Source organism: Gorilla gorilla, chromosome 4 (assembly GCF_029281585.2).
Source record: "Gorilla gorilla gorilla isolate KB3781 chromosome 4, NHGRI_mGorGor1-v2.1_pri, whole genome shotgun sequence".
NCBI classification, from domain to species: domain Eukaryota; kingdom Metazoa; phylum Chordata; class Mammalia; order Primates; family Hominidae; genus Gorilla; species Gorilla gorilla.
In genome coordinates this window covers 158945185-158970281 of record NC_073228.2, presented here as the reverse complement: position 1 = coordinate 158970281, position 25097 = coordinate 158945185, and the positions used below count along the sequence as shown (strand labels likewise).

The 25097-nt window shown below is 43.3% G+C and overlaps 1 protein-coding gene and 1 pseudogene across 1 annotated transcript in view; one reads left to right on the top strand and one right to left on the bottom strand.

The window, feature by feature from the left end:
* Positions 1-235: 235 nt before the first annotated feature.
* The window catches only part of KIF4B (kinesin family member 4B), a 130105-nt gene continuing 105243 nt past the window's right edge, over positions 236-25097 (bottom strand). Inside the window, exon 2 of the mRNA XM_004042886.5 lies at positions 236-374. The gene's annotated coding sequence lies outside the window, so the exon portion shown is untranslated. The remainder of the gene's footprint in view (positions 375-25097) is intronic.
* Positions 21840-22982, top strand: LOC115934608 (large ribosomal subunit protein eL6-like; annotated as a pseudogene).

The following is a 25097-nucleotide window of genomic DNA, read 5'->3' as shown; positions in this document are numbered from 1 at the left end:
ACTTACCTTGAATGCGCTTTGACCTATCAAGTCCATAAGGCCCAGCTAACATCTCCATATGTTATCCCTTCAGTCTTCAAAGCACACATCACTAGGGTCCCTCTACTTCAACCTCTTTGGATTTGTCATTTCAACTGTTCAACTATTTATGTTTTGCCCTCCAGTTAGAATCTAGTCTCCATAAAGAATGATGCCATATGCTTTTAATACACAAGGATTAGCACAGTACCTTGCATTTAACAGGCCTTCAGAAAATGGTCACAGATTTGGTGCTGCTGGATTCAAGCCAGAGAATGGAGGCAACCCATTCTGCCAAGGTCTTGGACAACATCTGTTTTTTTCACCACAGCATTTGCCATCCATCACAGAGGAGACTGGAACAGAAAAAATTCAAGTAAAGTACAAGGTCACTTTCAGGAGCCCCAGCAATTCCATTCTCCAAGGTTGGAATGTTCTTCCTCTCTTCAAACAGCAGACCAGATGGTCTCCTAAATCTTGGCTTTCATGGTTTAACTCTAATTACAATGTTAGTTAGCAACGAGTTCGGTGATTGAAAATCACTAGTAGATTCTTTCCAGGCAGTCAAGCTTTTCTTCTGCTCTCACTAAGAAAAGGGTGGCTTTGTCGTCAGCCTTGTTCTTGCTTCCAGTATTATAATTGCTTAGCTGTTTGGAAAATGAAAGGAGCCCAAGGCTACCAAACCTAGCTGGATGCAACAGCACTGCAGGAGATAGGAGGTAGCAACATCCAGATGGCTAAGTAGCCTCCAGTGATATTACAATCAAATTGGGAGGCACAAATCAGGAAGAGCTCTTCAATTGTGTAAGTGCCACATGCCAGGTGTTAAACTCAGAGGTGCACATGTGTTTGCCTAGATGTTTTGTGAATGTGGTTGAGAAGAAACCCTTAAAAGTAAGTCCTTGGAATTGCAAATGTTGGAAAAAACTTTTCAAGGTCATTGGATGCAAGTCTTTCCAAATGCACAAATGCTTCATTGAAAGAGCTCATCCATGTTCTATTCAAACATTTTCTGTGAATAAAACTTACAACCTCAAGATGCAGTCCATTCATCGACAGTTATTAGGGTTTGTTTTCCTAATACACTCAGCACCTCACTTTAACTCTTAGTTACTGGTTCATGCTATACTCTCTGGAGCTACTCAGAAAAAAAGGGCCTCCTCATCCATGGAATAACCCTTTTTGAACAATCAAGGAAGCTGTCAGTTCACCTCTGAGTCTTTATTTCTTCAAGTACCCCCACATATTTAACTGCTCATTACTTGATTTAATCTAAAATTTCCACACTTCCCTCAGGGACTCTGTTTCCTGCCAGAGCCCTGCTGAGCCAGCCTAATCAGGTTCTAACCACATGATCCTACCCCACTTTAACTGGTCCAGGGGTAGACACCTGGCACAAGCACGGCTACCTATAGACATCCTGTACCATCAGTCTGACAAAAAAGATGAACTAGGCCAACCCGGGTGCTCTCCTAGCACTGGGAGCTGGTACACTTAGAGACTGTTGTCATTTATCTGTGGGCTGCTGAGCTGATGGGTCCTGCAGAGTCAGGGCAGGAGTGACCCACTGGGCCAGGGGCCACATGAGTAAGCAAAGGAAGGAAGCATATTACAAAAGATAGGAGAGTGAGCAGATAGAGAAAAACAGAGGCCCCACGAGAAAGAGAGACAGAGATGAGATGGGACCCATCCCTCTCTTTCTTGAGACATGAGTTGTAGCTCTTCTAAAATCCCAATGATCTATAGCCTTTCTACAAAGGACAAGGAAAGTCAAGAGAATCTCTACTCCTTACAATCCTAAGCTGCTGGGCCAGAAGATCTCCTTCTTCCAATGCCTAGAACAATCACACATTTCCATGCAACTCTACAAATAAAAACCAACTAGGTTTACCTATTATATGTGCCATATACATTATAAAGTCTGTCTAAATAAAAACTCTTAGAAGTGATAACACGTGAATACAACAATGCAAACATTATTGTATGCTCACCATCTACAATGTACTGCACTGGATACAAAGTTATGGTGGCAACCTTTAAGGAGTTTAGAGTCTAATGAAGAAGGTAAACAGTCACATAAAACACAGCAGACTATTAAATGCTTAAGTTAAAGATATGAAGGAGAGGGCAAGGAGGCATTTACTTTTTGCTTTGGTTCCTTTCTGTACTATCAGAATTTTCCAACAAAACATATGCAGTACTTTTTAGGTCAAGAAATATTAACAGGATGAAGAAATTGTGGGTCATTTTCCATTTTCCTTATATTTTTTAAAGGTTTGGATTTTTTTAATAAATAAAGAAGTACTTAATAAAAAAATTAAGATAAAATATACACACAAACATATCTGGAAATACAGGGGAGAGATGAGAAATTAAGATAAAATAAGGACATAAATCTGGAAATGATACAGACAGGAGACAAGGAAATACTGGGTAGAAGAGGGCAGTTCCCTGGCAAAGGTCCCACCGTCAAGCCTGGATACTCACAGCCCTAAGTGAGAATGGGCACTCCTGTTTTGGCACCCAAAAAGTTGCCTTTTGGCCTGCCACTCCCACCTATCCTGTACCCATATAAACCCTGAACCCCAGGCTCCGGACGCAGGAGAGGAACAGATGAGCAGATGGGCGGCAGAACGGCGTGGCAGAGGAGAAAAGAGAAAGTGAACGTTGGGAGGAGTTCCGCTGGGGACGGTCAGAGAATCAGCAGCTGGATAGCCAAATTCAAGAGGAAGATCATCTTTCTACTCCATCCCTTGTCCACCTCCCCATCCATCCCACTGAGAGCCACCTCTACCACCCAATAAAACCCCTCATTCATCATCAAGTCCATGTGTCACCTGATTCTTCCAAGACACTGGACAAGAGCTCGGGATACAGAAAGCTGTCATACTGGCCCTCTGCCTTTGCAAGAAAGGGTTCCCGCACCTGTCCATCTGCGTGCTCCCCCTCCCATAAGGGGTTTGAGCAGCGGCAGCAACCAAACAGACAAGCCACACCACTGTTGCATGTCCTGCGAGGGGGCTCAGAGAACTCTCCTGTTTCAGAAATACAAGGGAGAGATTTTCCCTAAGAAGATCTAGGAAAATGTTGTAGAAGTGGGGCTGTTTCCATAAGGTTGAGAAGGATGGAAAAACAAAATAGGTCACATGTGGGGAGAAAATCCTCCAGGGAGACACAAAAGAAACAGCTAAGGAAGAATGGTAGGAGATTAGGTGACCTGTTCAGGGTGGGCAGCCCAGCATGATGAATGATGACTATAGGGCAGGGAATAGCCAGACAGGTATTTGGCTCAATTTGTTGAAGGTCTTAAAAGCTCAGGTTCTTAGGCAAAGGAGAGACATGGCCAGAGTTTTGTTTAAGGTGGCAGCAAGGAGAATGGAATTGAAGAGAAAGAGCTTAGAGCCAGGGTCACTGGTTGGGAGAATCACTGCAAGGGTGTTTCAAAAGTCCCTTCCCAAAAAGATTTTGTTCATGCTGTTGGCATTGTGAAAGTAGAATTGCATATAAACATGTGTGGTATTACCTTGAAATATGTTTGAAGGCACCTATGACTACATATCTCTTCTGTACATCTAATTTATTTTAAGCTAACTGTGGTATATAAAATGCTTGATGGCAAAATTGAACTCAAGTATTTCTGGTTTCTTCTGGGGTAAAGAAAGGCTTGTGTGAGAAGCTAGGAACCAAATAAGTTTGTAAAGTTGAAGGTAGAATTGAGGTCAAAATGCAAACAGCATCAAAAACTTCAGCTACAGCTTAAGTAGGCATAAGGTCATGGTGAGTGTGTGTTGAAACTTCCAGGAGGTTCTGCAGCTTAAACTTGCTCCATATGGTTGGGTTATGAATACTCCACTCTTCTCTGAACCAAGAGTTTTTAAAATATTGCTGCTTGGCTTTGATCAATTGAAAGTATATACTCTTCCAACGTGACAAAGCCCATATAAAATTACAGAAAAATTCAGGAATCAAAGTTTAGCTGCATCCAGCCTAAAACCCATAACTTGTACCAACAAACCACAGTTTAATCCATGGCCAACTTTCTGTCTACCTGAATGATGGTTTGAGACGTTCGGTGATGTTAAAACAGGCTGGCAAGGATTCTTCACTTCCAGATCCAAAGATTGTTTACAGGTAGTTGAGCCGTAGCCATTGAAAATGGTCAACCTTATTTCAAAAATAACCTTGTTGTTTTATCACCCAATAAACTGTCCACTTGTGGGAATAAGTGTTTGAGAACTTTATTGTCCACACAAGAGATCATGAGACAGAAATAAGATAGAAGTGAGAAAATGGGGGTGTGCATAGGAAAGGGAAGGTATTTCAGGGATAGGAATTATAATATGTGATGACTAAGTATGGAGATTAAGAACCAGAGGGAACAAAGATGAAATATTCACTCAATCAACAGTTATGTACTGCGTACTCACTATATGATCAACATTGTGCTGGGTGTGAAGGTTACAGCTGTGATGTACATATTGCTCACTATCTAGCAGACATCACAGATAAGGAGAAAATTACCACAAAGCAGAGGAAACAGATGATGCTGTGGAAACAGCAATACCAAATTCTAACCTAGTCAAGAGGCATCGAAAAAGATTTCCAAGAGGAATCAATATTAAAGTTGAGACCTAACAGGCACCATATAAAAATTAGCCATGTGAATGGGAGATCACAAGGCAGGGGAGATGAGTCAAGGCGTGTGCCCTGGGTCAGACTTTGCAGATTCAAATCTTGGCACTGGCGCTGCCGTTAGCCGGTTGTGTGACCTTGGGTAAGTTACTAATTCTCTTTGTGTCTCATTGTCATTATATATTAAGTAGGGATAATAATTCCTTCCTCATAGGGCCATGATAAAAGCCAAATTAAATAAGCAAAGAGTTCTTGGCACAGAGACTGGCGCAGGGTACATGCCAAATAAATGGCAGCACTCTCTTTGTTATTAAGAAGGAACGGCATCTGCAAAGGCTAAAAGGTAAGAAAGAACATGGCAGTTTCAAGGAAAGTAGTTCAGTGTTGCCACAGTGTTGGGGAAATGGCAAATTATGAGCCTGGAGAGGAGGAGCAAAGGCAAAGTCAAGGAGGCTCTTTTAATATGATTTCTACGGTAATACAGTGCATAGTGATGTCACTAGAGAAGGCACGGACTTGGAGAGAAATCCACAGCATTTTCCGGATGACTTCACAACCACCTTATGACCACTTTCCTGAGGTGCATGCACTTCCAGGAGGGAAAAACAATGTGGTTGTGATTCAGCTAAGAGCTACAAATGATGACAAGAAACGAGGGGCTCAGGAGTGGTAGGAAACAAGAAGGAAGTTGAGTCCTTGGACAAAAGCTCTTGGAGCAGGAATGGGCCCCTTAGAATGGCACAGCAGAGAGGAAGGGCACCTCTGCCCTTTATTTGGACTCGACTGCTGACCCTGCCAGTTACTTACATGTGAACAAACCACTCTCTTTCTCTGTATCTTAATAAACAGGGAGGCAGCCTAGATCCGTCATTCTTAACCCAGAAACCACAGATACTATGAATCCATGAAGATGCTAACAGAGGTTCAATCTATTCTCAATTACTTTTTTTAAACCCCAAGGCCATACTAGTTCTTTCAAGCTGATCCAAAGCTCCTGTAGGCATTGCACATCTTTAATTAATTTATAACTGAGTGAATAAATTAATTATACCATTAAATTCAGTTACTACTCTTCGAAATTGAAAAATAAAGAAGAAAAAGGGTGCTAGTAGTAAAAGGTTCGACACCACTAGACTAAATGGTTTGATAAGGCCATTCCGGCTCTCATGTTCTGGAAGCCTACCTTCACCTGTCAGCTATTTCATTGTCTATAAAGGTTTACATTCTCGGGGTTAAAAACATGGGACTCAGAGTCACAAAAGCCTGGGTTCAAATCCCAGCTCTGCACTTGCTAGCTGGATGACCGTGGCAAATTACTTAACCTCTATAAATCTCAATTTCTTAATACGCAGAATAGAGATTAAAATAGCATTTTTTGACAGAGTTGTTGCAAGGAATGAGATAATGCAAATTTTAGTCATTGGCATACTCCTTCCCAATCTTTGCCAAATCTGCATAAAACCTGAAATATTAGTTAGATAATATTTTTTTATTTAAATCAATTCATGTTTTTGGTTAAATTTATGTGCTTTAATCGGAAGCTTTATACTGCTACCATAAATGGAAAACAAGTACTACCATAAATTGGTAGTAACCATAAGAATAATACTAATAAAAACTGTACTGAAAATTTTATCTCAATAAATAACAATTAAAGTGTTGTTAAATTCTAGCTAAATGCTGTTTCCTGCTGCAGGCTCTGTGCCTGAGGCTGCCCTCTTTGTTAAAATGGAGATTCACATGTATAAAACGAAGTTAAAAACACTGAGGCTTCAAACTGCAGCTTTGTCCTTGAAGTAATCAGGAAACTCCAAAGAGAATTAAAAAGGAAAATCTCTATGCGATTCAGTTTTATTCAATGCCTCAACTGGGTATCACCTAAAATAATCTCTCATAACATATATGCCACATTTTGGATACACTGAGGTAATATATTCGAAGCACGTGGCACTGGGCTTATTCTGAAGTAACTGGAGAAATGTTCATTTCTATTACTTTTGGTAAGAAAATAAAAAAACAAAAAACAGAACCATTTGGCCCTGCCACTACCTCCTACTGCCCACCCCCACAAAATTGGGACTGACAGGGTAGCCATATTATTGCAGAAGGCTCCTTCCTGTCTTTTAAGGCCACTTAGTCAATTTCTTCCCCATAATACATCTTTAAGTCATCCCTTTCTGTCTATCTCCACACCAACCACACAGCATCTGGCCTTGGCTCTTACACCAACCTGCCCTGCCATCTTTTCCTTTAAGATTCACCTGAAAATGATACAGACAGGAGACAGGGAAACCACTGGGTAGAAGAGAGTGGTTCCCCAGCAAAGGCCCCACCCTCAAGCCTGAAGACCCACAGCCCTAAATGAAGACAGGCATTCCTGTTTTTATGCCCAAAAAGTTGCCTTTTGGCCCACCGTGCCTCCTATCCTGTATCTATATAAACCCTGAACCCTAGGCTCCAGAGGCAGATAAGCAGGTGAGGAGATGAGGAGACAGCAGACGGACAGCAGAACGACACAGCAGAGAAAGACAGAAGAGGAGGAATGTCTGAACACAGAGAGGAGTTTGGCTGGGGGTGGTCAGAAAGAGGTTCAGGCACTGGATGGCCAGGCTCCAGGGGAAGATCATATTCCCACTCCATCCCCTCTTCCAGCTCCCCATCCATCCTGCTGAGAGCCACCTCCACCACTCATAAAACTCCCACATTCATCCTTCCAGGCTGTGTGTGACCCAATTTTTCCAGGACACTGGACAAGAGCTCAGGATACAGGAAGCTGTCACACTAGCCCTCTGCCCTCGCAGAAAGGTAGAGGGTCCACTGAGATGGTTAACACTCAAGCTGTCTACAAATGGCAAGGCTGAAAGGGCACACTGTAATACACGCCCACTTGGGCTCCTGTACTTGTCTGTCCATGTGCTCCTCCTTCCGTAAGGGGTTTCAGCAGTGGTGGTGACTGAACAGGTGAGCCACACCTCTGTCACATGTCCTGTGAGGGGTATCAGCGAACTCTCCCATTTAAAAACATTACTCTCAGAGGCCTTGCTAATCGCCAACCTCTGTGCCACACGGAGACAGCAGCCTTCTATACTGGGCTCCCTGGATCCCCTTCACAAACTTCTGTTGTAATATTAATAATTACCTTGCTACATTGCAGTAATGTGTTTGTGTCTGTCTTCCCCACTCAGCTATAAATTTCTAGAAGCCAAGGACTGTGTTTAGTTCATCTCTTATCCCTTAGTTCACAATAAATGCTCAATTCAGTTTTCATAAATGGATGAAAAAGAGGATGGATGGAAGAAAGGAAGGATGGATAAAAAGGAAGGAAGGAAGCAAGGAAGGAAGGAAGGAAGGAGTGACAGTGATGGACCACATTGCTTCTGACTTTCTGATTTCTAAGAAGGAAGAAAAACAAGGTAATTCCAGCAGAGTCGGCTTAATTCCCTCTTGTCCAATTTTTGTACAACCTCTTCACACACCATCCGTGGCATTTTCCTCATCTTACGAATACCACAGGACGCTAGCCTTCACAGAAATTATCTTGGCTCCTTGCCAGAAAACAAACAAGCCTGAGAATAAAGAAAAATAAATAAATAACAACAGTGATGTTTAGCACTTTGAGGTCTGCGAAATGAATTCCGAATGGGAGCTGAACTCAAAACCAAATGTTTGGCTTTCGGGGACAACCTACTACTTGGCTGAAAGCCTCAGCCCCCTCCTGAGACCACTTAGCAAATGTCGGCCCAGAGCTCTTCCTGCGAGCTGCTGTCTATCCCACCCCTTTCTCAGGCCTGGAAGAAATTACTGCCAAGAAAAAACAATCAAACTTTCTACCTACTACTTCAAGGTTGCTTGTGGTTGATCTTTTCCTACCTTGGGAACTTTCCAAATGGTTCTTTAGGAATTAGGTTGTGTTTAAAAAAGGTTTACTCAAAGCAGATTAACACCTGTGTATGTGTGTGTGTGTATCACACACACATTCACTCACATGCGCACACACGGTCTCACATACAAAAGCTCAGATTTTTAACCTGGCACATCCTTGCCATTCTGATTCCACAGGAATTGATGTCTGACAACATGTGGGTGCTTATGTGCCCTAAGCCTGGGGACAAGGTGAGCTTCCAGAGAGTGGATGAAATTGAGAAGTGGGAGTAGCTGTGGGGGCACTGAGGAATGCTAGGAAAGGTCACTGGGGAAAATGCAGAAAGCAAAAGAGAACACTTCCCATGCACCTGACTCAGCTAGCCTAATTTCCTGGGAAATTTTTAATAGTGCTGCTACTTGACAAGATCATCGGATTATTTATCTGCTCCCTTTTCCTCTTTAAAAATTTCTCAACCCACCCACTGAAAAGACACAGCCAAGGCCTTAAGTTCTCCTTTCCAGAGCTACAATATTTGGGCTTTGCCCTTTTCCTTCCACTGATATCCTCAGTAGCAAGGTATCTGTACCAACACAGGCAGGCCTACCTTCCTGATTACCATGGTAAGCTCTTGTTACAGTCTGAGAAAGCATCAACCCCAAACCAGAGGCAACCAGGAAAATAGCCGGTTACTGCGCTTAGAGGAGGAGCAGTGTTATCAACCAGAGGTACATAGGTTCCGGAGCCGTACTGACCCAAGCTCGACTGCACAAATGACTTCTCCTCTCTGAGCCTGAGTTCTTCATCTGTAAAACAGGGATATGGTTTGTCTTAAAGGATGAATTTCGAAGATTAAATTCAATGATAATGACAGGTACTATTATCAAGTAAGTGCTTAACAAATGTTTGTTGAATATTTTTTTAAAAAACGAATGCCCTGGTAGCGTGATGACTCCAGCTTTGTTCTTTCGGCTTAGGATTGACTTGGCGATGAGGGCTCTTTTTTGGTTCCATATGAACTTTAAAGTAGTTTTTTCCAATTCTGTGAAGAAAGTCATTGGTAGCTTGATGGGGATGGCATTGAATCTATAAATTCCCTTGGGCAGTATGGCCATTTTCACGATATTGATTCTTCCTACCCATGAGCATGGAATGTTCTTCCATTTGTTTGTATCCTCTTTTATTTCCTTGAGCAGTGGTTTGTAGTTCTCCTTGAAGAGGTCCTTCACGTCCCTTGTAAGTTGGATTCCTAGGTATTTTATTCTCTTTGAAGCAATTGTGAATGGAAGTTCACTCATGATTTGGCTCACTGTTTGTCTGTTGTTGGTGTATAAGAATGCTTGTGATTTTTGTACATTGATTTTGTATCCTGAGACTTTGCTGAAGTTGCTTATCAGCTTAAGGAGATTTTGGGCTGAGACAATGGGGTTTTCTAGATATACAGTCATGTCATCTGCAAACAGGGACAATTTGACTTCCTCTTCTCCTAATTGAATACCCTTTATTTCGTTCTCCTGCCTGATTGCCCTGGCCAGAACTTCCAACACTATGTTGAATAGGAGTGGTGAGAGAGGGCATCCCTGTCTTGTGCCAGTTTTCAAAGGGAATGCTTCCAGTTTTTGCCCATTCAGTATGATATTGGCTGTGGGTTTGTCATAGATAGCTCTTATTATTTTGAGATACTTCCCATCAATACCTAATTTATTGAGAGTTTTTAGCATGAAGGGTTGTTGAATTTTGTCAAAGGCCTTTTATGCATCTATTGAGATAATCGTGGTTTTTGTCTTTGGTTCTGTTTATATGCTGGATTACATTTATTGAGTTGCGTATATTGAAACAGGCTTGCATCCCAGGGATGAAGCCCACTGGATCATGGTGGATAAGCTTTTTGATGTGCTGCTGAATTTGGTTTGCCAGTATTTTATTGAGAATTTTTGCATCAATGTTCATCAAGGATATTGGTCTAAAATTCTCTTTTTTGGTTGTGTCTCTGCCCGGCTTTGGTATCAGGATGATGCTGGCCTCATAAAATGAGTTAGCTACAGTAACCAAAACAGCATGGTACTGGTACCAAAACAGAGATATAGATCAATGGAACAGAACAGAGCCCTCAGAAATAATGCCACATATCTACAACTATCTGATCTTTGACAAACCTGAGAAAAACAAGCAATGGGGAAAGGATTCCCTATTTAATAAATGGTGCTGGGAAAACTGGCTAGCCATATATAGAAAGCTGAAACTGGATCCCTCCCTTACACCTTATACAAAAATCAGTTCAAGATGGATTAAAGACTTAAACGTTAGACCTAAAACCATAAAAACCCTAGAAGAAAACCTAGGCATTACCATTCAGGACATAGGCATGGGCAAGGACTTCATGTCTGAAACACCAAAAGCAATGGCAACAAAAGCCAAAATTGACAAATGGGATCTAATTAAACTAAAGAGCTTCTGCACAGTAAAAGAAACTATCATCAGAGTGAACAGGCAACCTACAAAATGGGAGAAAATTTTCGCAACCTACTCATCTGACAAAGGGCTAATATCCAGAATCTACAATGAACTCAAACAAATTTACAAGAAAAAAACAAACAACCCCATCAAAAAGTGGGCGAAGGACATGAACAGACACTTTTCAAAAGAAGACATTTATGCAGCCAAAAAACACATGAAAAAATGCTCACCATCACCGGCCATCAGAGAAATGCAAATCAAAACCACAATGAGATACCATCTCAAACCGGTTAGAATGGCAATCATTAAAAAGTCAGGAAACAACAGGTGCTGGAGAGGATGTGGAGAAATAGGAACACTTTTACACTGTTGGTGGGACTGTAAACTAGTTCAACCATTGTGGAAGTCAGTGTGGCGATTCCTCAGAGATCTAGAACTAGAAATACCATTTGACCCAGCCATCCCATTACTGGGTATATACCCAAAGGACTATAAATCATGCTGCTATAAAGACACATGCACACGTATGTTTACTGCGGCATTATTCACAATAGCAAAGACTTGGAACCAACCCAAATGTCCAACAATGATAGACTGGATTAAGAAAATGTGGCACATATACACCATGGAATACTATGCAGCCATAAAAATGATGAGTTCATGTCCTTTGTAGGGACGTGGATGAAATTGGAAATCATCATTCTCAGTAAACTATTGCAAGAACAAAAAACCAAACACCGCATATTCTCACTTATAGGTAACAATTGAACTATGAGAACACATGGACACAGGAAGGGGAACATCACACTCTGGGGACTGTTGTGGGGTGGGGGGAATGGGGAGGGATAGCACTGGGAGATATACCTAACGCTAGATGACGAGTTCATGGGTGTAGCGCACCAGCATGGCACATGTATACATATGTAACTAACCTGCACATTGTGCACATGTACCCTAAAACTTAAAGTATGATAATAATAAACAAAATTAAAAAAATAAAATAAAATAAAAGTTAAATAATAAAAACAAAACAAAAAAAAAAAAAACAAAACGAATGCCCTGTTATGACCTCATTTAAGGAAATACAGGCAGATCTTGGACTCCCTCCAAGAGGTGCTTGCTCAGTCCCTGACTTCCATAAAAAAACTCCTTCTTACCCCTGCCCCTCAAGCCCTAGGACACAGACCCTGGGCCTATGTTCAGAGGCATAGAAGGGCAGGCAGGGTCAGGCGCAGTGGCTCACGCCTGTAATCCCAGCACTTTGGGAGGCTGAGGTGGGCAGATCGCAAGGTCAAAAGTTCGAGACCAGCCTGGCCAATATGGTGAAGCCCCGTCTCTACCAAAAATACAAAAATTAGCTGCGCGTGGTGGCGGGCACCTCTAATCCCAGCTACTCAGAAGGCTGAGGTGGGAGAATCGCTTGAACCTGGGAGGCGGGGGCTACAGTGAGCAAAGATCATGATGCCACTGCATTCCAGTCTGGGCAACAGAGAAAAAAAAAAAAAGGACAGGCGGTAGAAACAGTCAGCCCTATGTGCAGGCAATAAAGGGGTGCATGGGCATGGCCTTTGGAGAATTTAAAAACAATAAGAGTCAATCTGATTTTATTATCAGCCTGCACCAGCAATTCCAAATAATGTCAGTGATAAACTACTCTTTTATACTCCCACCCCCCATGCTTGCTATGCCACTGTCTGTTGTATCAAAAGATTATGTCCCCTGTCCTGACTGAGTCCCTGCCTGGCCTCAGAATCTACCTGGGGGTTCCAGAAGCCAAGCCCCTGGACTCTTCCAGCAACCAGATGTACACTTAGATCATTGTCTGTGCCTACATATCCTGAGAATTCCTTAAACTTGTTGGCCCAAACTCTCTTGAGATGAACACAGCGTGAGGAAAAGAGGAAAAATTACTTTAAGTCATAAATGTCTAAACAGGCCCAGACCAGAATAATGGGTCCAATTTATCAGAGAGAACCTTTCCTTTCCTCTTTCACTGTCTCTTGTTTGGTGTTGCTCAATAGTCCTATTTCCCTGAAAATTGAAGCTTCACCTTTAGGAGGCCTATGGCCTCTATTTGGTTTTTATATGTAATAGAAATTTTAAAAATTCAGAGCCAGGGAGCTCAGCACCCCCTCAGATGCTCCCTTGTCTCAATTTCTCTTACTCCTGGAAGCTCATTTTGTCCCCGGGATGAGTTAAATCCTTATAAATGAGGAAACTGATGCTCAGAGAGGGAAAGGGACCAGCCCAAAGTCATACAGCAAGTGAGTGGAAAAAGGGGAAATGCACCTATCCGAGGCATTCTGAGGAGCAAAGCGGTGCACATAAAATGCTGAGCCATGTGCTGGCACATAGTAAGCAACTGATGAGCATTAACTGCTACTTTTGTGTAGTTGTGTGCTATTACTGTTAAACAAGACTAGACCCACATCTCCAGGCTTTAGGGCAGCCTCTTCCCAGTACCTTGCTTAGTGTCAAGCACAGTGTAGGAGCTCATTAAACATCTGTCGAATAAATAAATTAGCTCTATTCCTGCTCAGTGACCATCCAACCTCTGTGTAAACATACCCAGTCTGAGACACTGCCTCCTTCCTTTAAAGATACCCCATCCCATCTCTGGGCCCATCCATTAAACAGATCTACTTCATAATGAGTCAATTTTTAAAAATCTCTCTTCATCCCTTGTGCTCATTGGTTAGTCCTAGATTTAATCTCCCTAGCACTGAGCCTTCTACAAAAAGATTTTGATGTTAAATCAGAACATGTTGGTCCCTGGATAGAAACCATCCAATTAACCTCACTGGGTGGTAAAATATATATATATATATATTTCATCAGTCATTCACCTCAAGAAAGAAAAGGTCGGTTTTATCTTAATAACAAAGAGGACACTTTAATCATGGCAAATCTGCTGAATAAATCAAAACAACAAGTTTGCAAGAGGCAACTGCCCTCTATTAGGTAAATTAAGACAAGCATCTCAACAGGCACCCATTACCCTGACAGGAGCAGAGAGGAAGTCTTGTCTCTGTCAATCTTCCCTCTGGAAAGACAGTATTGATTAAATGCTGACACATATTTGTGTCTGAAGAGCAGGAAAGAACAACAAACCAAAGGGATGCATCAGTCATCACCTTTCCACTCAACAGCACACGTAACAATTACCACCTCACAGTTTTATACAGTTCTTTTTGCACTCTTTAAAAAATGCTCATCAGTAATCCCAGCACTTTGGGAGGCCGAGGCAGGCGGACTACCCGAGGTCAGGAATTCAAGACCAGCCTGGACAACACGGCGAATCCCCATCTCTACTTAAAAAAATACAAAAATTAGCCGGGCATGGTAGCACATGCCTCTAATCCCAGCTACTTGGGAGGCTGAGGCATGAGAATTGCTTGAACCCAGGAGGCGGAGGTTGCAGTGAGCTGAGACCACATCATTGCACTTCAGCCTAGGCGACAGAGCGAGACCCTGTCTCAAAAAATAAAAACAAAAAATGCTCATCAGTTTATTTCACCTTCATGGAAATCTTATGATGTAAGTAAAGAAAGTGCTCGATTTTACAGATGACGAAGTAAGACAGAGAGTGGCCAGTCACGGGACAAGCCAACCATTTATTCCTTCATGTGGCATCCTGATTATGATTGCATCCTGACTCCATGCCAGGCATTGGGCTAGGCTCCGCAGATGTGATGGTGAGCAAAACAGACACATTCTCTGCTTCCACATCCCTTAAAATAGAGAGGGGGAAAACAGATGGTTAAACAAACATATCAGATAAGTGATAGGATAGAGAAAGCAGGGTAGGAGGAGCATCAAACCTAGCCCAGGATGGGTCATGAAGGGTGAATAGGATGCCGCCAAGCAGAGACTTTGACCCTAAGGCGGTAGAAGAAGTCAGCCCTATGTACAGGCAATAAAGGGGTGCATGGGCATGGCCTTTGGAGAATTTAAAAACAATAAGAGTCAGTCTGATTGTATTATCAGCATGCACCAGAAATTCCAAATAATGTCAGTGATAAAATACTAAGAGGGCCAGCTTAAATGGGAGAACTTGAATGTAAGGCAGTAGACAGTGCTGAGAACCATCATACCAGCAAATCATGCATGCACACACACACATTCCTATGCACACACACACACACACAAGCACACAATCACAGCAAGGTATAGGAGGCCTCCAAACAAGGGGATGAGAAACAGAATGGTAAATCCAAATGCTTTCAGATGTTGAAGGCTCCTGGGGCTTCAGAACTTCCTGGAATTCCATGGTGTAAGAGTTGAGATGTAATGAGATGTGACCACTACATTGTAAGGTAACAGGCAAATCCAGAAGCCAGGCTCTTCATTATGACCATCTAGTTTGCCAGAGAGAATACATATTCAACATAAGTCACAAGATCTCCCTGGCAGTCCCTCTGCCAGTACAATAGCCAGGGCAAGCCAGAGTTGAAGGGGCTTCATAGAGTTGAAGGGGCATCTCACCAGACTGACATGAAGAGAAAAAGAGCATTTATCTCCAAACTTCCTCTTTCAATGTAAGCCTCTGAGCTGAAAGCGATATACCTAGGCCAGGAAGAAGAGAATGACAGACATTAGGGAAAGAGAAGGTACTTCACAATTCTAACACTGTTGCTGTGAATTGATTTTTCAAAGCATACAAATGGGAAATGCCTCTAATTTAAGGCATGGGGAATTGGCCCATGTGATTATGGAGGCTGAGAAGTCCCACAATCTGTTGTCTGCAAGCTGGAGACCCAGGCAAGCCAGTGGTCTAGTCCCAGTCTGAGTCTGAAGGCTTGAGAACCAGGGGGACCCGTGGTGTAAATCTCAGTCCAAGGGCAGAATAAGACCAAGATCCCACTTCATGCAGCAGGCAGGAAGGGGCCAAATCCCTCCTTCCTCTGCTTTTTGTTCTATTCAGGCCCTCAGCTGATTGGAGGGTGCCCATCCACATTGGGAAAGGCAATCTATTTCATGGAGTTCACCAATTCAAATGCCAGTCTCATCTGGAAATAGACATATCCTTGCAGACACATCTAGAAGTAATGTTTAAACTGGACACTCCGTGGTCCAATCAAGTTGACGTATTAAAATTAACCATCACAGGCCGGGCGCGGTGGCTCACACCTATAATCCCAGCACTTTGGGAGGCCAAAACAGGTGGATCACTTGAGGTCAGGAGTTCAAGACCAGCCTGGCCAACATGGCAAAATCCCATCTCTACAAAAAGTAGCCGCACATGGTGGTGCAAGCCTGCAATCCCAACTACTCAGGAGGCTAAGGCAGGAGAATCGCTTGAACCCGGGAGGTGGAGGGTGCAGTGAGCCAAGATCATGCCACCACACTCCAGCCTGGATGACAGAACAAGACTCTGTCTCAAAAATAAGATTAAATTAAATTAACCATCACAGTGAGATTAATGGTTCTTTTTGTGAACTATGGCTTTTGAAATAGGTTTCGTGTGGATATTTTATTCCCACTTTCATTCCTTTACAGCAGAGGGGATCCATAGTACAAATGAACCCAGCTTTTTGTCCTGTTTGGCTCCTCACACCTCTGACTCCCTCTCAGTCGTCTTCTATTCTCAACTTTGACTTCTCTTCTGTAATCACTTTCTCCCAGCTCTGAGCCCTAAACTCCTTTGTTTTCCAGATCCATAAAATGCTTTGCCTTTCTTTCCTCAGTCAACAAAATTTATTAAAGTTATTTTGTTATAAGTTGGCTACTCCAGCGTCCCTTCTCCAGCTGACATAAATTCCTAACACAACTCCTCTGTGCTTCATTACCGCGAGCAGGGAGTAGCTTTTATGACATTGCTATAGGTGCACAAACGTGGCTGGGTAGCTCTGAAATAGAAAGATATTAAAAGCTCTAGCCACAATGCTCTGAGCCAGACTCCCACTCAATCAGGCAAATAAAGTTTCTCTTGCGCCCCATGGGAACTCTAAGATTACAATTGATATGGTTCTACTCTTTACATTGTTGAAAATATTTATTGTCAGCGTGTGGTCTGGGGCCTCTGGTGGCCCATAGTAAGCCTTTATTGATTCATTTAACAAGTATGGAGCAACAGCTATTTAGAAGCTCCACCTTCAGTTCCTTGGTATGAAAACTATTTTCATTCCACATATCACCGTCTAAAATCTGTTTACCTTTGTTCATTCTGTCTCTCCCAACAAAATATATGGTCCATGAAAACACAGACCCAGTTTTGCCCAACACTGTATCCCCAGTGCTAAATGCAATGTCTGATGCACAGCAGATACTAGGCGAATATTCACTGGATGACTGGATAGTGTTGAGGCAAATTCACTGTAAGGACTTCTCATTCCACTCTAGGATTTTAGAAATGGAACAGCTTTTCTATGTCCTTGTGTTCGTAATACAATTAGGACTGGCTTTTCTCTCACACAAAAATCTTTTTTTTCCCTCCCATACCAGGCATTTTATCATTTGGATCTCAAACAAGTACCTCTCTTCCCAGCCTCTATGAGGCGAATTTGGTCGAACACACATTGGAGGTCAAGGTCCAAGATGTCGTTGGTGAGGTAGCAGAATTTAACATGCTGGGAAAGTTTTAATACCTCTTTCTGAAGATGCCTGGGACACATAATTGAATTAAAATATATTTAATACTTGCTTTACGCCAAGGATGTGGAAAGCCTAGTAAGAAATAAACACCTTCAAACAGAATAGCACCACTTACTGGTTTATTGTATTGGGTGTGCATAACGATTCTGTCTAAGGGGGAAAACGGAGTTTCTCAGATTTTAAGAAAAAAAAAACATAACAGGAAAACCACTCTCCTAGATAATATTTAAGTTCTTTTCATCTGACCTTTTTCAATGTCTCCTTTCTGCTGAAGGACTCCACACTCCCTTTTCCCTATACCCCTCACATTTGTAAAATAGATTTACAATGGAGCTCTCAGTCTTACATAAATCTATAAGCTGTCCAGTTATCCTTCCATTTGGAAAATGGCAATGTAACAATATATTATACAGATTTCTGGGCTTTCAAATCTTTTTCAATCTTTATAACAGCCTTTTAAATTTTGTATGAGAGACTATATTTCCTCTAAATTAGCATTTGAGAAAACTGGGATGGTGATGTTTGTCCAAAATCATATAGCATGCTGCGTCTGGAATTGGTGGGTTCATGGTCCCACTGGCTTCAGAAGTGAAGCTGCAGATCTTCGCAGTGAGTGTTACAGCTCTTAAGGTGGCACGTCTGGAGTTGCTCATTCCTCCCAATGGGTTCATCATCTCACTGACCTACAAGAGTGAAACTGCAAACCTTTGAGGTTAGTGTTACAGCTCATAAACGCACTGCCAACCCAAAGAGTGGGCAACAAGTCTTACAGGAAAGAGCAAAACATCAGACCGCCCACAGAACACAAACCCACCCAGGCGGGTTGCCAGGTGAGGTCAGGCAGCCTGTTTTTATTCCCTTATCTGGCCCCACCCACATCCTGCTGATTGGTCCATTTTACAGAGAGCTGATTGGTCTGTTTTACAGAGAGCTGATTGGTCCGTTTTGACAGGGTGCTGATTGGTGCGTTTACAATCCTTGAGCTAGACACAAAAGTTCTCCAAGTCCCCACTAGATTAGCTAGACACAGAGCATTGATTGGTGCATTTACAAACGTTGAGCTAGACACAGAGTGCTGATTGGTGCATTTACAAACCTTGAGCTAGGCACAGAGTGCTGATTGGTATATTTACAATCCTTTAGCTAGACATAAAGGTTCTCCAAGTCCCCACCAGATTAGCCAGATACAGAGTGCTGATTGGTGCATTCACAAACCTTGAGCTAGACACAGAGTGCTGACTGATGCATTTACAAACCTTGAGCTAGACACAGAGGGCTGATTGGTGTATCTACAATCCCTTAGCTAGACATAAAGGTTCTCCAAATCCCCACTAGACTCAGAAGCCCAGCTGGCTTCACCTACTGAATCCTGCGCCAGGGCTGCAGGCAGAGCTGCCCACCAGTCCCGCACCGTGTGCCCACACTCCTCAGCTCTTGGGCGGGACCCGACGCTGGGGAGCAGGGAGCGGCACTGGTCGGGGAGGCTCCAGCTGCGCAGGGGCCCACAGTGGAGGAGGGGAGGCTTGGGCATGGTGGGCTGCAGGTCCCAAGCCCTGCCCCGCAGGGAGGCAGCTGAGGCCCGGGGAGAATTAGAGAATTAGAGCACGCTCTCTGCAGCTGCTGGCCCAGGTGCTAAGCCCCTCACTGCCCAGAGACGGCGGTGCCGCAGCCTCCGCTCGGAAGGCAGGGCCCGCCCAGCCCACGCTCACCCGGATGTGCGAGCACCGCGGGCAGCCCCCGTTCCCACCTGCACCTCTCCCTCCACACCTCCCCGTAAGCAGAGGGAGCCAGCTCCGGCCTCAGCCAGCCCAGAGAGGGGCTCCCACAGTGGCGGGCTGAAGGGCTCCTCAAGCACAGGCAGAGTGGGCGGGTGCCAAGGCCGAGGAGGTGCCAAGAGCGAGCGAGGGCTGCAAGGGGTGCCAGCAGGCCATCACCTCTCAATGCTATGGCTAAACCAAGACCAGACCCAATTCCTAATCTTGGGTTCTTTGCACTGGTTGAGGATGGTAAAATAAATGATATTCAGGCCAGTACTCTTTATCTCCAACCCATGGCAGGCATTACTAATCAATCACTGCCCTCCTTCCCACTGTGCCTAGAGGCAACTTTTTCAAGCCCTTTCAACACAGTGTTCCAGGTAGCCACTACCAATCAATTTCAGGTTGAAATCTGAGACTTGAAACCTATTTGCCTTCCCTGCACTAGCCAAGTTCTCTCTGTAAATTAGGAGGCCTGTGGTGCCAAGCAATACAGAAGTTAAAACTGCTACTTGCAGAAGGAGGATGAGTATGAGAGGAATACAAGGAAGGTGAGTTAGTAGGACAGAGACAGGATGAATGTTGAGTTTTTACATTCTATAGTTTCCTGAACGTCTTAAGACCTGGGTTTAATTTTGCTGTAGATGCTGTAGGAAGTAAGGATGAATCATTGTCACCACCATGAAATATTTAACTGTTATGTGCAAATGATTGTTAATTACATTCTCTGCCTCCATTAAAGAGGTAAATGACTATTTCAGCTTCTCCCTGGGTGGCCAGTGTGTACATATTCCATCCCTAATTCTTCCATGAAAACATTTAAATGGTGCTTTTAACAACCAACCCAGCTTTAAACGCAGCAGCTTTAGAGGTGATGTGCTAACTCTGAAATAGCGTCTTACATAAACTCAAATGATCCTCAGTTATGGGAAAACAAATGTATGCACATCTCTTAGAATCTTTCTTTTTTTGCTGATTCATTCTCATTCTTAATTTAGCAAAAATGCTAAATAATAATAAAATTGATGCCTTACCTGAAAAGGTGAGTCGACAACACCAACAGATTATTTCTTAGGCTGCATCTTTCATATTTTCTCCCAATAAATAAAAAGAGATGCCTGTCAAATTAGCACTTAGCAGAACCAAAAACCTATTTATTATCTGCTGGATAACTGGAACAAAAATAGAAATGTGAGTTGCCCAAAGATTGATGACTTTCCCAGGATTCCAACCTAAACAAAGGTTGTTGAGATCATCTGTGTCTGAGAACGCCCCCCTTTTGAGTTTGGCAAAGAGATTCCAAAAGAACCTTCTGTAAACTAGAGATAAACGTTTTCCCCAGCACTGTCTAATGGCTCTGCCTAAACTGAGCAGATGGGGCACCGGGGTGGGTCTACCCCTTGAGATCACTGAGCATTTTCCTATTTAATTGTACTTTGAAAGCAGATTGTTCTGCTCAGGCACCTGTGACCAGTAGCATTTGGGAATTTGCCCATCTTGTTTGATGGAGGTCATCCAACTTGGAGGTCACTCACTTCATCTTTCATCATGACCTCCTTCCTCCAAATGATCCTTGAAGGTGGACACCTGGTACATCCTGGACATGAGCAGGCCTTGCATTTTGACCCTGTTGGCCAATCCTCAATCTCAAGTCTCTCTAAATTAGCCATTTATTAAGCACTATTATATGCTGAGCACTGTCCTATAAGCTTTATGCCTATCATCACACAAGAACTGTAAGTAAGAGGTAAGTGCTAAAGTCATTTCCACTTTACAAATGAGGAAACTGAGGCTGAGAAAGATTAAATGATTGCTCCCAGGTCACACAGCTAGTAAGTGGGAGAGCCCCAATTAAAAGCCAGGATCCAGAGTCTTTGCACTAAGTTCAATGTAAACTTGCCACAGAGCCAACGACATTTCATTCAGACACTCAAGGAAATAATAGACATAGTAGATTCTTTTGTGATCCTTCAACCATCCATGTTGTTGTGTTGAACCAACAAAGCATTTTAATGTCAGAATCTAAAACATCAAAAAGATGGTTCTCTTACTATTACCAACAATGGCTTAAAATTGATGTCATGGGCATTTTTCTTTTAGCTACCCAGCAGATGAAATTCTTTATCACCTTTGGGGAATTCTGCTGGTCCCTAACCTTAAGCATCTTGTTAAGGAGCCTGAAAATGTGGTGCTGTCTTCTTCTCTTCTTCTTTCTTTTGAGACAGGGTCTCATTGTCGCCCAGGCTGGAGTGCAGTGGCGTGATCATAGCTCACTGCAGCCTTAATTTCTGGGCTCCAGCGATCCTCCCACCTCAACTCCCAAGTAGCTGGGACTATAGGCACATGCCATCACGCCCAGCTAATTTTTATATTTTTTTGCAGAGATGGAATTTTGTCATGTTGGCCAGGTTGGCCTCAAACTCCTGAGTTAAAGCGATTTGCCTGCCTCAGCCTCCCAAAGTGCTGGGATTACAGGCATGAGCCATTGCACCCAGCTTGGTGCTTTCTCATCTTGTAAGATGGTGGGTGAAAAAGTTGAGAAGCCAGATAGTAGGGAGAAGAAACCCGAATCCAAGAAGGCTGATGCTGGTGGCAACGTGACAAAGGGTAACCTCAAGGCTAAAAAGCCCAAGAAAGGGAAGCCCCACTGCAGCTGAAATCCTGTCCTCATCAGAGGAATTGGCAGATATTCCCGACCTGCTATGTGTTCCAGAAAGGCACGTACAAAAGGAAGTATTCAGCGGCTAAATCCAAGATTGAAAAGGAGAAGTTTCTTGCAACTGTTACAAAACCAGTTGGTGGTGACAAGAATGGTGGTGCCCCAGTGGTTAAACTTCACAAGATGCCTAGCTATCATCTACTGGAGATGTGTCTAAAAAGTTGTTGAGCGGCTGGGCGCGGTGGCTCACACCTGTAATCCCAGCACTTTGGGAGGCTGAGGTGGGTGGATCACCTGAAGTCAGGAGTATGAGACCAGCCTGGCCAACATGGTGAAACCCCTTCTCTACTAAAAATACAAAAATTAGCCAGGCATGGTGGTATGCAGCTGTAGTCCCAGCTACTTGGGAGGCTGAGGCAGGAGAATCGCTTGAACCCAGGAGGCAAGAGGTAGCAGTGAGCCGAGATCGTGCCACTGCACTCCAGCCTGGGCGACAGAGCGAGATGCTGCCTAAAAAAAAAAAAAAAAAACCTGCAGTCGGCATGCCAGAAAACTGCAAGCCAGCATCTCTCCCAGGACCATTCTGCTCATCCTCACTGGGCGCCACAGAGGCAAGATGGTTTTCCTGGAGCAGCTAGCTGGGCAATGGCTTTTACTTGTGACTGGACCTCTGGTCCTCAATTGAGTTTCTCTGCGAAGAACACACCAGTAATTTGTCACTGCCACCTCTACAAAAATTGATATCAGTCAGCAATGTGAAAATCTCAAAACATCTTACTGATGCTTACTTCAAGAAGAAACTGCAGAAACCCAGACACCACGAAGGTGAGATCTCTGGTGCAGAAAAAGAGAAATATGAAGTGATAGAGTAGCGCCTGGTTGATCAGAAAGCTGTGGACTGGCAAATTTTACCAAAATCAAAGCTATTCCTCAGCTCCAAGGCTAACTGTGATCTCTGTTTACCCTGACGAGTAGAATTTATCCTCACACATTGATGTTCTAAATTTCTTAAGGAGAATCTAATTAAATAACTGATACTTTTTTTAATGTAGTGCTCACCTTCCCAACCCCTCTTGAAAGCAGGGCACCCAGGACTTTGAAACAGCAGCTAGAGATGCAGAGAATAGGAGACTGCAAAGAATCCATCCTGGGGGCAGGTGATAGCAAAACAAAATCCCATTCCCAGGAGAAGTAGGGTCAGCGGTGTTCACTGTATGTAGCTAGCAGCACCTCTGCAGGCTGTGGTAATCAGGCTCAGTGGCAGGCACTGCAGGGACCCTGTCAGTCTGGTTCTGTGGCCAGGGGCTATTCACAATTCTAGCATCGGTCCTGGTTGCCCACTCTCCTTTTGATCTTGCCCAATTCTCCAGCCTTTCAGGTCACTGTGGGGGCTGCCGAATGCCCTTTCCATACATTTCTTCTCTGCTTATATCAGTCAGTTTCTGCTGCTGCTTGCTCTAACTAGGCCAGGGAGGTGGAAGTCTAGAAGGCAAATGCCTCAGTTCTCCACAATCCCTTGCCAATCACTTCACTGAAGGGGAGCCAGGGGGACCTAATTTTAGGATAAAATTCAGATTCTAGAATTTTGGTACCCTTAGATAAGACTCTATTTAGCAATAAATGCCAGCTCTGAAGTAATTCATTTGTACTTGGCTACTCCAGGTAAATTTACCAGCCCTATAGATGCCTGTTGGGGCCCAGAAAACAATACCCTAAAGTGAAGGCCTCAGAAGCAAATGTTTCTCCCTGACCTGCTCCTGCCCTCCTGTCTCTCAGTCCCATTCACCTACAAGGCTAGCCAGAGAAACTAGAATCTCTCTTCCCCAAGGTAGGTCATAGGAACCAGAACCCCCTTTCCTTAAAGCCAGCCATAAAACCTAAAAATACTATTCTAACTTTCCCCCACTTTTCTGTGTGAAAACTGGCCATAAAGAAATGATCTGACCTATTTTGTTTGTCTGTGAGTCATAAGACCCCCCTTGCAGAGAGGGTCCTGCCCCATACCTAGAAGGAAGGAAAGCCACTCAGACAGGCCAAGAAGAACCTAGGCAGACAGGCCTTGCTGAGTTTCACTACTCGGTCATGCCTGTTTTGTCCAATCCTATTTCCACATGGCTGTCCACCCTTTGTTGAACCTAAGCATAAAAATGGACAGTTTCCCCTGTATCTTTGGGTCTTCATTCTAAAGGCTCTCTTGCATACACGTTAAATAAATTTGTATGCCTTTTTTCTAATTAATCTGCCTCATGTCAGTGATTTTCAGCAAACCTTCAAGGGCCCTTGGCCCCTACATGCCCCAAATGGTCCAGGTTTCATCTTAGAAACAGGGAGCTGGATTCCAGCAGAGCCCAAGGGTTTGCAGCAATCAAAATATCTTAGGGAAAAGGATCCCAGGTCTCCACATTAAAGAGAAAATGTTTGGCCGGTTTGGCTGGTACCTAACAAGACGAGAAAACTTCTTAAGTGAAGGAGGCTTTTGAAAAGAAAATATTCTTCAAAAATCAAGTGAATAAAAGTTGAAATTGACAGGATGCTTTATTGTCTCTGATGCTACACTGTTTTGCCTTTGGGGAGTGGGTTTTACACACACACGGGCTACAAAATAATTTTTTAATGTCTTCTACACAGAACAGTTACCCATTGAAATTCCCAGCTGCTTACAATTGTGTTTCTGGTACGATATCCACACATACTTTTTCTATTCAACTGTAAGTCAGCAAATGTCTTCTATGTGTTAAGCACTTTGCTAGGCCCTAAGAATACAGAGTTGAATCAGGTCAGTCCTTGTCCCTGAGAATTAAAAGCTAAGAGAATACAAAGTGCAATGAGAACGCTGAAGATGAGGAGCTACCTGCAGAAACCCAGAAAGGAAAGCAACATTTAAACAAACCTCAAAGGAGCAATAAAACAAGTTGATTCTTAGCTAATAAGTCATCAACCTTGTCATTTTACATGCTACACATGCCTATATCCATTTCCCCCATCCTAATAACACTCTAATGTATTTCCTTTTGGGAATTTACCACACCAATATGTATAATCATGGGAAAATAATTCCAGGTACCCACCCCCCAGCACAAAAGCTGAAGTCACCAGAGGATTCCCCTCCAGTTACAAA